Here is a 13922-nt window from a genome sequence, read left to right as displayed (position 1 = left end):
TTACTAAAGTGGTTAATGTTTTAACCCCTATCCACTGGGTAACGTCTAAACACGTCACAATCGGGGTGCTATGTGGCCACTGGGTACTGGTAGCAGCTGTACTGTACTGTGTACACGTGTGTCTTCCAGCCACCATTTGAACCGGCTGCCATTTCACCTTGGCACCAAAGGGTAAGGAGGGAGTCCTTCTGTAGCACACAAGCGAGAGTCAGTCTGTCCTGTGCTTTTGCCAGGTGTACAGCGATGTCTTCAGGTTCCAGTTTGATTCCGATCGCTCTTCCTGTAGCCAATGGGGTGCTGTCAAAGCTTGTATATATCTGATAGAGGGCACTGCAGACTCTAGTTTAACACATTCCTGTGCTGTTTATAAAGCCTATTTTTCACTGTTAAATTCTACACTGTTGTGTGAAACTGTGAATCACAGTAATGTCACATACTATAATATAAATACGGCTACCGCAAATTGACTTCGGGCCTCCTCCCACAAGGTTTTAAAAAACACAGAAATCATAGTACAGTGGGGCACCAATTTTCGCGCCTAATTGGGTCCAAAAATAATGCGCGAAAGTGGAATTAGCGAAAGTTGGGGCATTGTCTTTATGGCAAAAAGGCTAATTGGTTCCCGGTTATCCTAAAGTAACATCAGATTTTCATTTTCACTTGCAATACAGTACATCAAATCACTATTGTACATTGCATTGTGAGATACAAACAATAAAAACTGTACAGTACACATTATATGAGGAGAAACATACCACAGAGACCAGGTTGAGGTGCTGTTTCTTCACTCCAACACGATACTCTCTTTTAGCCTTGGCCTTTCCTCCCGACTTTGAATGTCCTGGCCACTTTTTATCACCACCACTGCCTCCCGGCCCTCCCCCCACACCACCAGGCTCTCCCCCCACACCACCAGGCCCTTTCCCCACGCTACCAGGTATAGTAGAGGCCATTGAACCGTGAGAATCCAACACAATGGAGCTAGCACGCTCGTACACAATGGCGGGAATGGGTGGACAGAGTGTTGACATGACGTCATTCAAGATGGCGGTGGGTTGCGGGCGGGCGGTGCAGGAAATTCAAAGTTCAAAATATTGTCCCAAACCCAAAATTTGTGCGCGAAAATCGATTTTTTTCAAGCGAAAGTGGAAGTTAGGGAATATTTGGTGCATGCCACGAAAGTGGATTCTGCGAATCCTGCTGTAGCGAAAGTTGGTGCACTACTGTATATCACAATGTTTGTTCACGAAATGCCGTTCATTAATATGAAATCATGTTTCCCATGTTTTTCATGACCATTTGGGTGCATTTTGGTGGGGAATCACTTAGATCTCAAAACTAATCTAAGGATATTTCTTTGCACCAAACATTTGTCAGTTCAGTCTTGAGGTTGTCCAGATTGGGTGTCTTCTTTGCCATGATTTTCTTCATCTTTGCCCAGCAGTTTTCTGTTGCATTTAGATCTGGACTGTTGCCAAGCCAGTTATCTTGAAGCCATTTTGTCACCTTTCTTGATTTGTGACATGGAGCTGAATCGTACATGAAAAAGTCTCACTTGTGAATAACAAAAAAGTTTAACAATTGATCTTTCAGAACTTGAATGTACCGGCCACCATACATCATCAGGTTCTTAGGAAGAAAGTAGAGGCCTCCCCTTCCCATTTCACCTGGGAAGCACCCCCATACCATTACTGATTGTGAGTGCTTAACAGTCAGCACCATGTGAGCAGGGTCATATCGACTACAGGAGGCAGGATGACGAACTTTGGCAGAATGCACCTGGAACACTTGAAATGTGCTTTCATCAGAAAACATAACTTTTCTCCACTCATCTGATGTCCAGTGTGCATACATCTTGGCAAACTGAATGCGCTGCTTCTTCATGCAGTCAGTGAGAAGCGGTTTCTTGGCTGTGATGTGGTTTGGCAAACCCAACCCCTCCTGCAAGCGGTGTTGGATAGTTCGAATTGAGACGTCTTGTAACAGCTGGAGATGCATTCTCTTCAATTCTGCTGCTGTCAGTTGAGGATTCTTGATTACTTCCCTCTTCAGAAGTGTATCTGTACCTCTGGAAGTCATCCTCTTCTTTCCACCGCCATGCTTGTTCTCTGGTACGACAACAGGTGGCAGGCTGTGTGCTGCAGCAAGAATCTTCATGACGGTCGACTTTGCGCGTCCAGTACATTCACAAATCGTGTTGATAGAGACATTATCCTGCCTCCATGCAATGATACGGACCCTCTCATCCCTTGAGCAGTACTTTCCAGGCATGAAAACTCAACTCTAGGAAAATAACAGGGCAACAGTAATGCATACAAAAAAAGAGGGAGGTGCTCCCACTCTTGCTTCTGGGCAAGCACTGACGTGCCGAGTGTTTCACCACCTCCCACCAACACCAGAGGAGTTGCCAGTTACTTCTTGCCCCCAAAATTCACTTCGTAGAGGTGGAAACACAAAGCAAAGACAGACAACTCTCCCATAGCAATACTTCTTGCCCCCAAAATTCACTTTGTAGAGGTGGAAACACAAAGCAAAGACAGACAACTCTCCCATAGCAATTCTGTGTGTAGGTCCTAAGTCAATTTGCAGTGGGTGTAATACAAATAGAAAACATTATAACGTAGCATGAATTGTTTTCTTTATCATATACAGAAAAGAAATGTTGATGACAATCCCACCATTTCATTGGTCCTGTAATATCACATTTTAACTACTTAGTGGAAGTGAGATTCTTAATACAGTATACAGTTGGCTAAGACCATAAATTAAGCCAAGTGAGTATCTTGACTTATTCAGTCACTATGTTGGCTTAAATTTAATGTTGAGTAAATACTGGTATTCAACATTCTGCCTACCCAAGTCAAGCATGCGCATCACAGGACAGTCCCCTGTTTTGTTCTAAAGTTCCTCCTCATTCCACAATCACTTACCTTGAACTCCTCTATATCCAGCTATGTATGTCATGGCTATGGAACTTGACTCCACGTACCTGTAACGAAGACAGATGTCTTGGCTTGCTTTACTTTCAACGTCCGTCCTCATCCAGGTTTTGGGACATTCCCCTAGACCAGTTGAAATGTGGTGATGAATGCCAGTATTTACTCAGCTTTGGGGGAGGCGGTGGCTCAATCGGTAGAGAGGTGGCTTGTAGTCCTAATGGACCCGGGTTCAAATCCCGCTGGGGCAGGGAACAGTTTAAGGATTTGAATATCATAAAAATCAGACTTTACTGATCTACCAGATGACCCGCCGACATGTCGTAAAAATACTCCTGCTAATACCAATACACCAGTCCTGTATGAGACAGCCCTAGCATGTATTCAATATGGACGGTGGGTGTTAGCACCGAAGTGGTGACATGTAGAGGTGTGCGGTATGTAGGAGGACTACTGGGCCTTAAAGCAGGCTGTGAAGCCTATGCCCAGAGTCAGACACAAAAAATATATATATATATATATATATATATATATATACTTAAATCAGCATAGAGATTGAATAAGTCGGCTTAACCCCTAAAAGTTGGTCAGTGTTCCCGAACGCTTCCAAGGATAAGGGCAGTTGACATTCTGGAATGCATTCCTATTCTGTAGGCCTATTTAACAGTAATCCCTCTAATATCTGAATGCCCAATATCCGAACATCCCCGCTAACCAGACATAATCATCCCGGGATCCAATATTCCCAAAATGGTCTGAAAACCGCAAAAAAAATAGAAAAAAAAAAAAAAAGAACTTTTCCCGCCCATAATTTGAACTTCGCGCGTGGGGCGCGGGACAGCTTTGTTGTGGCGCGTTATTCCTCCAACATCCGCTAGAGCGCCCCTGCATCCTCCCCACTTTCCGCCTGTCTCTCGTCGCAAGTGCACGCTCGTCGTCATGGCTGCCCACGTGCTCACTTTTGTGGTGGTGCCTTACTTGCTGCAGGCACTCCTGCTGCTCTCGTGCCTCTCCTTTGTGTGTGTGATGATGGCCCCGCCGCCTGAGAAGAGGAAGAGAGTGGTGTTGACTCTGGAGAAGAAACGGGAGATATTGGAGAAAGTAGATGCGGGGTGGTCTTCTTCCCGCATCCTCCTCGAGTTCAACCTGGCCCGATCTACTTTGTTTGATATTAAGAGATCCCGAGACAAACTCATGCAGTACACGGCTGACTTCTCGTCGAGAAGCAAACGCAACGTGGAGAGGAAGGTGATGTTTACTCCCAAGTTTGCTGAAGTTGACCGCTCCACGTTGATTTGGTATCGACAGCAACGTGCTGCTGGTGTGATGATACATGGTACGGAGCTGAAGGCTGCTGCTGAGAAGTTCGCCAGGCTTCACGACGCCCTAGACTTCAAGGCATCCGAGGGTTGGCTCTTTGCGTTCAAGTTACGGCATGGCCTTACCAACCGTAAAGCTCATGGCGAAGCTTTGGACGGTAACGAGGATGGAGTTGACGAGTTTCGGCACAAGGTGAAGGGCTTGATCGACAGGGAGGGCCTCACTCTCGGTCAAGTTTACAATGCTGACGAAACTGGTTTATTCTATCGCTCTTTGCCAACGAACACTCTAGCCGAGGAGACGGAGAAGCGTGTACATGGCCGCAATTTCTCCAAGCAATGGATATCTGCTTTGTGTTGTGCCAATGCTAATGGCATGCACTGGCTTAAGCCCGTTATTGTTGGCCGTGCAAAGCAGCCTCGGTGTCTTCGTGGGGTGATGGATGTCCTTCCTGTCGTCTGGTACCATTCTTTGAAGGCATGGTTTACAGACCAGATCTTCAAAGACTGGTTCCACCACCACTTCGTCAAGGAGGTCATACATTACCAGACGGAGACACTGGGAATCCCACGTGACCAGGTAAAGGCCCTCCTTCTCCTCGACAATACACCTGCCTACCCGTGCAACAAGGACTTGGTGGCTGAGAATGGCCGGATTAGGTGCACGTTTCTGCCACCTAATACGACTGCTCTCATCCAACCAATGGACCAAGGAGTGGTCGTGGCAACAAAGCGCCTATACCGATGGAAGTTCCTGGACGAGGTGATGGTTGTTCTCGAGGACGAGGATGAGCGCAGGGAGGGACGGGACATGCGAGGCCAGCGGACTTTGGAAAACCTTCGCCGCTACAACATCAAGTCTGCAATCTACAACTGGGCCAGTGCATGGAAGGAAATCCCTGTCAAGACTCTAGAAAATGGTTGGTCTCGTCTGCTTCTCGGAACGGATGTGGAGTACGATTTCCTAGGTTTTGACGTGGATGACTTCCATGCACGTCTACTTACGCATGGTGACGATGTTGATGTGGACGATGTGCGTGAGTGGTTGGATGACGACGAGGGCGATCCTGGGTATCAGACCTTGTCTGATATTGAGATCGCATCTTCATTTGCAGGTGTCAGTACCCAGCTTGAAGATTCCGACGAGGACGGCGACGATGATGCGGACTCCTCTCAGCATGACACAACTCCAGCTATCCCCAAACTGAGCGCACTCCGGGAACACCTAGAGTTCGTTCTCGACTACCTGGAACACCCGGACTGCGACAGGGAGATGGGGCCCTTGGGACTTGTGGAGGAAGTGCGTGCTTTCAGGCAGCGCATCATCAATCGTCAGAATCGTCGTTCCTTGCGTCAATCAACGATTGACAGTTTTTTCAGGCCTGTGACCCCTGCCGTGCCCAGCCCTGGCTCCACTCCGTTGCCTTCCCAAGACAGGCCCTCATTCTCCAAACGACAGCCCAGCACATCAGCCATGGTGGAGTCGCCGCTCGACGTGAGTTTGCATCTATCTTCAGAGTCGTCTGCAGTGGGTTCGCCATCACTACGACCCAGCGACATACCCCTAGGTCACCTGCCAGCGATACTCTCGTACTGTGACAGTGAATAGACGCCAAGAACTTCTCCACTAGACCACACGGGAATTTACAGTGTTCTGCAGTGAAAAAAACAGTGCATTGTGTTAAGGATTTACAGTTGTGAGTGAAAAGACAATTTTTGAACTAAATTTAATGTAAATAGATATGTGTTTTTGCTTTTGAAAATGGTTATAAGAGTGGAAAAAGTTAAAGTGCAGAGTGCAACACTTATTAAGTTACAGTGGAACATAAGTTAGATAAGAGTACGCACTGTGAAGAGAATGGACTTCTGAGTGCTAATGACTAAGTTCAGTGCAAGACTTCATGAACAGTGTACTGCAAGTGCTTCAGGAAATCCTTACTGTCAGAGTCTGAGAGGAGGCGGTTATTCATCGAGATGGCCATGGACTTGCTGTAAGTAGGCAGAATGTTTCATACTGTACTCTACTGTATTTTCCATACTATACTTACCTCAGACACCTCATTTCACTCTTTTATATCCCTTATTGGTGTGAATATACTGTGTCTTAGGTGCTATGCATGTGCAGTAGGAAGGTGTTTTTCTGAGTTAGGCTAGGTTAGGGTCCATAACTACCAGTCCAGGAGCCAGGGACTTGTACGTACCCAGAATGTTGAATATTGTATGAACCTACCTCAAAAACCTCATTTTATGCTTCTTTTGCATTTATTTCAGTCTTTTATGTCCCTTATTGGTGTGATTTGAGTCTTAAATAGGTGCTATGCATGTCCAGAGGGAGTTGTATAGGTGTTTTTCTGAGTTAGGGTCCATAAGTACAAGTCCATAAGCTGGGAACCCAATATCCGGACAGGACCACTATCCGGACCTGCCTATGGCTCTGTTACATTGGATATTGGAGGGATTACTGTATGTGAAATAAATGGGAGATATGGCAACATTTCCTGTTAGAACTTGAATATATTTCACAATACCACCTTGAGTCACTTCCAGTTGATGCAGGTGGCCATAAACAACAGAGGAGATGTGTTGTGTGCAAGAATTCAGTGAGACGCCCAGGTAAACAAAGAAATGCGACTATGTGGTGCTCTGAGTGTGGTGTGGATCTGTGTATCAATTGCTTTATGGAATACCACACACTAAAGACAAATTAGTGTGAACAGTTGTAATATACAGTTGTACATAATACAGTATTTACATCTATCTATCTATTGCCAGATGCCATAATCCCATAAGGGGTGGCCATTTGACTTTGAGTTATTTGTTTTTTGGGGAGGGGCACTAACCCTCCACCAACCCACTTGTTGACACGTAGGGAGCACGTATGGTTTGGTTATATGGTTACCACCCGGTGTTGTAAATGGTTTACTTAAGATTATGACTGTAGAGACGTAAGATAAGAAAAAATTCACGCTATATATAATATATTGTGTAGTGTTCAAAGTGCACCGCGAAGACACAGAACAGTGTACATCATGTAAATATGTTTTAGGGAGCTTTTACAAATAAGAACAGAAAACAAAAGTCTCTGCCCACCTGCTCACTGTCCTTGATGTCCCACCACCCCTCTCACTCACCTCTCACCACTACCGAGCCCTCTTGCAATTTAAAGTGAGTACTGTATTATCAAATTCTTGTTTTTTCAGCTATTCTGGTCCATTTATGCATGTTTTTGGCTGATTTCATAGCACACGGATATAAAATTGGAAAGTAGCCTGCTGTTTAAGGGTTAATTTACAGTTTGAACCAACTATATATTAAGAACCTCACTTCTGCTGTGTAGTAAAAATGGTATATAACAGGGCCAGTGAATTGGTGGGGTTGCCATCAATTAATATTTCATTTCCCTGTATGATAAATAAAACAATTCACGCTACATTATAATTACGTTTTCTATTTGTATTATTGATGTTGTGGTATGTGACATTACTGTGATTCAGTTTCACCCAACAGTGTTTATATTTAACAAAGAGAAGTAGGCTTTTTAACCCCTACTCGCCAGGGGTTTTCCGATGTCGCACGCTCCTCCCTTTGCAGGATATCCGTGATGGAAAAAAATATCCTTGCTTCAGACCCTAATATCTGCCACACTAACAGCCAGAGAAAAAATTACTGATACATAAGGTTCACCGACTCTTCCTCTTTCAAATGAAAGTATCCCCACATCTCTAGGTGGTCCTGTTGATGAGTAAGGATGAGTTAAAGTTCAAAGGGTGGCGGGAAGACGCTTGTGGTTGTACACGTCAACTGGCGTTGCTCTGTGCCCAAAATCGTGATGGCTATACACGTCAACCAGCCCATAGGGGTTAAACAGCACAAGAATGTGTTAAACTAGAGTCCTCAGTGCCCTGTATTGGGTTGGAGCTTTTCAGAAGCACCCCATTGCATCATCCACCCTGCCAAACCCCTTTCCAAGGATACTAGAAAAGGGCTCAGTGATAGTGCCATAAGACATGCCTTGGATGCAGCAGTGTCTGGTTTATCTAGTAATGGAGAAGCTTTCACGTTGAAAGCAAAGCCATGGTTGGCACCGTGGGCCGATGCAGGAACGCGTTTGCACTCAAGCCGAAAATTAGTTCTCTTTTTCATGTCATTACTCATCAGCGTAGTGACCTATGGACCTGGGAATACTTTCATTTGCAAGAAGAAGAGTTGTTGAGTAATATGGTCTTGAATTTGTTTCCCTAAGTGCTATACTTTCTGAGACATCAAGGTGTGAAAACAAGCAGTTTCCAGGAAATTGCCCATAGTGAAGTGACCACTGCTTTAAGAATAATTGGCAATTGGGGGTTAAAGCAAATGCTATCAAAATATGAATGGAAAATGAACAAAAATGAATAGAAGGACTTAAATGAGGTAGGTTGGGGATAGGTCATTTAAAAATGTGTTTTTTATTTTTGTAGATTTTGTTTACTATTAACCAACCATTTAGTTTCTCCCTCAGCCCCTTCCCCCCATATGTGGGCAGTTAATTGAGGTTTTACTATATTAGGTTTTCCTACATAATATATGTGATCCTTCTCCAACATAAGCTTCTCGAACACAAAACTCCTGTATGTATGGTGGCAAATTTGCGGCTATTCTATACACTGCAATGCAGTATTTTACGTATCTGCAGTTTCAGTCACCTGAGCATGGGAAAAAATCACCCAGTCAGTCACGCAGTGGAGTGTGACACCAGTTTTACCCAGATTACTGCCAGTTTCCTTTGTTTGTGAATTTTTTTCGGTGTCCATTTTCTTTCATAATTAGTGAATTAACATTTCCAAACATCTTTTTCTTCTTTTTGTCCTCCGAGATTCTGTTTTGTATTTCTTCTTCACTTATATTAGTGATTACTAGAGATTTGTTGATATCTGCTTATTCTTTGACCAGTTTTGGGTTGTTTTTAATGATTTCTTTCACTTCCTTTCTAATGCTTTTTTCTTCAACATGTGTTTCTAAGTCTTTCCTTACCTTCACGATTTCAGCCTATGTAGTTTGTACTTCATCTTTGCAATGTCTCATAATTTCATTCACCTGGGTTATCATATCTTCATTATCACTGCTTTGGTCTGTCACACTGCATGCTTGCATAATTGTCTGCATCATTTCTGAACTCCTCCATGATACTGTCATGGTTGACAACTGTAACTGCCCTTTCACCATAATACTTCCATGGTAGACAACTATACTTACAATTTTACCTTAACCCGTTAACTGCTCTATACAGCCTGGGCTGTTCCGAGCGCAACTGCTCAATACAGCCCTGGCTGCGCAGGTGAATTTCGAATATACTGTAGTGCCATGGTGACCAAGGCCGACCCATGCAAGCATGTTTGAACCTTCAAAAACTGAAAAAGAAAAAGAAAACGAAAACCATACATTCCAATAGGGAATCAGACACTTCGATGTTCATCCACGGCTTTACCAAGGTAAATATTGAGCTAATATTTCGTTACTACAGTAGGCTCATTGAAAGTCTGGACCCTCTAATTCACACCATATATAATGGTAGAGTCCAGGAAATATTGTAGGAAAATTCCTCTAGTTGGTGGATTTTTTTCTGGTGGTTTCTAGCAACTTTACAGGCTTACCACCACATGCTATGAGTTTGTGAGCTCCGTGCTTGCCTGGCTTTGGATGGGAGAGCATGTCAGATTTTCTTGTCCTGCCTGGCCCATGTTAATTTCACAGCTCTCTCCTCTGCCTTAGTGAATCATTGGAGATGGGTCCCAAGCCACTAACTAATGTAGAAAAAGCCTGAATTTTAACTATGAGAGAGGAAAATGTGAAAATTAAGGATATTTATATTCGAACTGGGCGAGGAAAATCTACCGTTATGTCACTCCTTGCTGCTGCCTGCCACCTGCCAAAAAACACAATTCTCCAACATAAAGACAGGCTAGGACCTAAAAGGAAGACATCACCAACTACAGACAGGTTACTGAAGCAAGCTGTGCTAAAAGACCCACATTTGACTGCTAGACAACTGAAAGATATACACCCTGAATTGCTGAAAGATGTGTCTGAAAGAACCATACAGCATCGACTTCAGAAAGACCTCAAGATCCCCAGCCGTACTGCTGCACTGAAGCCTCTCCTGACAGAAAAGATGAGGCAGAAGCGACTTGAATTTGCAAGACAACATGAGCACTGGACCGTCCAAGACTGGAATAAAGTAATGTTCTCAGATGAAAGTACAGTTCAGGTGCTTAGCTCACATCGAATCAAGGTACGCAGGCCAGAGGGGACCAACAGGTATGACAGGCACTACTGTACACCATCAAGACCGTACAGCACAGTCCCTCAGTGATCGTTTGGGCTTGTTTCAGTGCCAAAGTGGGCAGAGGTGGTATACTGTATATTTCTTACCGAAAAACTGCACAATGAATGCTGGTTGATACAGTGAGGTTCTGAAGAGGCATCTATTTGATCACATGGCTGTCCATGGGACCTCTGTCTTCATGCATGACTCAGCCCCCTGTCACACAACTCAAAAAGTGAAGAAGTTGCTCCAGAGTAAAAATAGTCACATTCTCGCATGGCCAGCCAACAGTCCCGACTTAAATCCTATTGAAAATGCATGGAAGGAGATCAAGGACAAGGTGAAGGCTGCCAATGTGTCGTCAGTGCCCGAACTCCAGGAGGTTATCAAGCATGTGTGGTGTCTGGAGATGAATATCAATTACTTCACTAATCTAGTAGAGAGTATGCCAAGGAGAATGCAAGAGGTGATCAAGGCCAAAGGGGAAATGACAGAGTACTAAGATAAGCAATGAAGTACATTTTCTGTTCATAAATAAATGTTTTCTGTGATGATTTGTTGTTGTTTGCGTAGTGCCCTGACTAGGTCCAGACTTCCATTGTGCCGACTGTATATACTTTGGCATGTGTTCTCTCAGTTCCTAAGACTAAATTTGGCTTTTGGTAAATTTCATTTTTACCTCTATATCTGCGCACTATGGACACCTCCAAAAAACCGCCATGCACAGTTAACGGGTTAATACTCTCATGGTTGACTCTTCTTTATAAGTGAAACTACCTCAACTGACAGCTCATCTATTGCTGAGTCTTTTTTTTGTTTAACCCGTACCCGCCCTACATCGTACGTCGTACGACAGTACTGTACATGGTAGCTGCCGTGGACCTGCCATCGTACACCATACGATTCGCAATTGCAAGGCACATTGCGTGCACATTTTAAAAATTTCGCAGGCGATTCATGGCAGGCAGACGCGTGAGACTTTCCTCTGGCTGCCACCAGATGGAAACAACAGTATCAGCTAGTCAAGTGTGCCAGAAATTGGCGATTTATGGGTGGTACCGTTATGAACCTACGTTATTTTCACCCATTTTTTTTTTTATATATATATGCCACAATATTGTTGCTGTATATGTACTTTTGTAGTCAGTAAATGTAAATATATGTATTTAGGTTGGTTTTGATTAGTTACCCTCCTCCTTCCCACTGTAGAAAACGGAGCAGCCGCACCAGCCCAGCCACGGAACACCTGGCTGAGGTGAGGGGAGACCCACCTTAGGAGCACATAGGGGTGACGGGAGGAACTTTCTTGGTGATATTAGTTTCTCACCAAAGGAGAATGAGCAAAAAAAAAAAAGAAAAAAAAAAAAAAATTAACTGGGTTTTCAGGGGATGAGGGTGCCTGAAAAAAATGGGAGGGTACGGGTTAATACCTTTACTGATTTTTCATTTTCTTCCTTCTGCATGTGTAGTTCCTTCTTAATTTCATGTATTTTGATTTGAAAAGTTTTCCCCAGTTTATTCACTTTTTTCACTAATTTATTACTGTTATACGTTTCCATTTCAGCCAGTTCTGTGTAGAAATCATCATCCTGTTTTCTGTCTTTATCCCTTCTTTTAAATCCTTCCATAGTCACAACTAAAGATAGTACTGATCTTGCAGAAAGATAATTCTTACTTAGAAAGATAACTTTTACTTACAAATTTGCATCTCCCTGTTACCTGCCCGGTGATACTTAGAAAGATAACTTTTACTTACAAATTTGCATCTCCCTGTTACCTGCCCGGTGATAATGACGACACCCAGCTGCTGTTTATGTTGTATCAGTAGATTCCTTTGAATCCACTGACTTGGATGTATTCTGTTCTTTGGACAGCACTTATTTTAGCTTATATTTTCTCTGCTGTATTAGAACATTACTTAATTTACCCTAGTACAGAGCTTGACAACGTACATCCTACTGACTTATACAGAGATACCATTAGGTGTGGCCAACAGTGGCCAGTAGTATCGAAGCGACTCGATGTGTGTCTTCCTTCTCTTGCCGCTGTCTTGTGTGTGTGTGTGTGTGTGTGTGTGGAGAGAGAGAGAGAGAGAGAGAGAGAGAGAGCCAAGATTAATTGGACAGGATTTTGATGAAATGTTTTATCCTGTAGTATAGATCCAAATTAAGTTCTTTAAAGAAGGAAGTGATGAAAGTTCATTTTTAAGTAGAATATTTGATATGAAAGCAGTGTGACATAGGTTTTAAATATAAATATTTGGCTGTTGTTGAATTATACAGCCTTGTTTATTTATTTTTTTATATTTTTTCATGTGGTTGACACATTCCCAAAGAAATAACCCAAGTGCCAGTGTTCCACCCTCTTGCCTACTCATTCATGCCTTTCCTTCTTCTTGACTCTGCCCCCCCTCTCTAAGAAACATTTGTGGCCAAAAATCATACTAAGTCAAGTCCAAGAACTTAAGTCCCAGAGTGAACATGTCAAAGTACTGTAGTTTAGTGTTTGTGTACTCCAGGCTTTAGCTGAATTTGCTCCATAAAAATAATACTTGGGAATGAATATATTAAGCTGGGAATTAAAATACTGTATAGTGATAAAGACTTGAATTAAATGAAAGAAAAGGAGCCGCATGATAATCTCCCGCCAGAATATGCTGTTGACCAAGTCAAAGATTTTGGCCATATCTTGATGCCCCGAAGGTTTCTTGGTGATAGCTCGAGCCATGTATGAGATATAATGGTGCTAATGGCGGGTGATAAAAACTGGTTGACCTTTGGCAGCCATTTTGCCAACCTTGACATTGACCTCAAATGCCCATTATTGAACTCGGCCAAGATTTTGGCTGTATCTTGAGACGCTGAAGGTTTTATGTTGATAGATCAAGCTGTTCATGAGTTATTAGGGTGCTAAAGGCTGGCAATAAAAACTAGTTGACCTTTGGCAGCCATCTTCCTAAACATGACATTGACCCCGAGTGCCCATTTTCAAACTCGTCCAAGATTTTGGCCGTATCTTGATTCCTGGAAGGTTTCATGTTGATAGCTTAAGCCGTTCATGAGGTATAATGGGAACACACACACACACACACACACACACACACACACACACACACACACACACACACACACACACACATGGACAAAAACATTATCACTCCGCCTTGTTAAGACAAGCGATAAATATACTGGTAGATACTTATAAAGGTACAGTACATGTGTTTCTTATATAGAAGTACTCTTTCACAGCTATGCACATAGAGTAGCAATGTGTTTCATACTTTCACTAGTCTGTTGAAGAAATGCTTAGCCTCATGCTTGTGGAAGCATTTGCCAGCAATTATCTGACCATTGCCTCTTGTATAAT

The 13922-nt window shown here is 43.3% G+C and overlaps 1 protein-coding gene across 1 annotated transcript in view; it reads left to right on the top strand.

Annotated features, from left to right (window-relative positions):
- Positions 1–13922, top strand: part of fwe (calcium channel flower) — a 211924-nt gene that overhangs the window by 73502 nt on the left and 124500 nt on the right. The window lies entirely within an intron of this gene.

This window comes from Coenobita brevimanus, chromosome 13, assembly GCF_032717465.1.
Source record: "Coenobita brevimanus isolate Jiangsu-jjx chromosome 13, ASM3271746v2, whole genome shotgun sequence".
Lineage (NCBI taxonomy): Eukaryota > Metazoa > Arthropoda > Malacostraca > Decapoda > Coenobitidae > Coenobita > Coenobita brevimanus.
The sequence above is the reverse complement of the archived record's forward strand: the minus strand, read 5'-3'. Positions and strand labels throughout refer to the sequence as shown.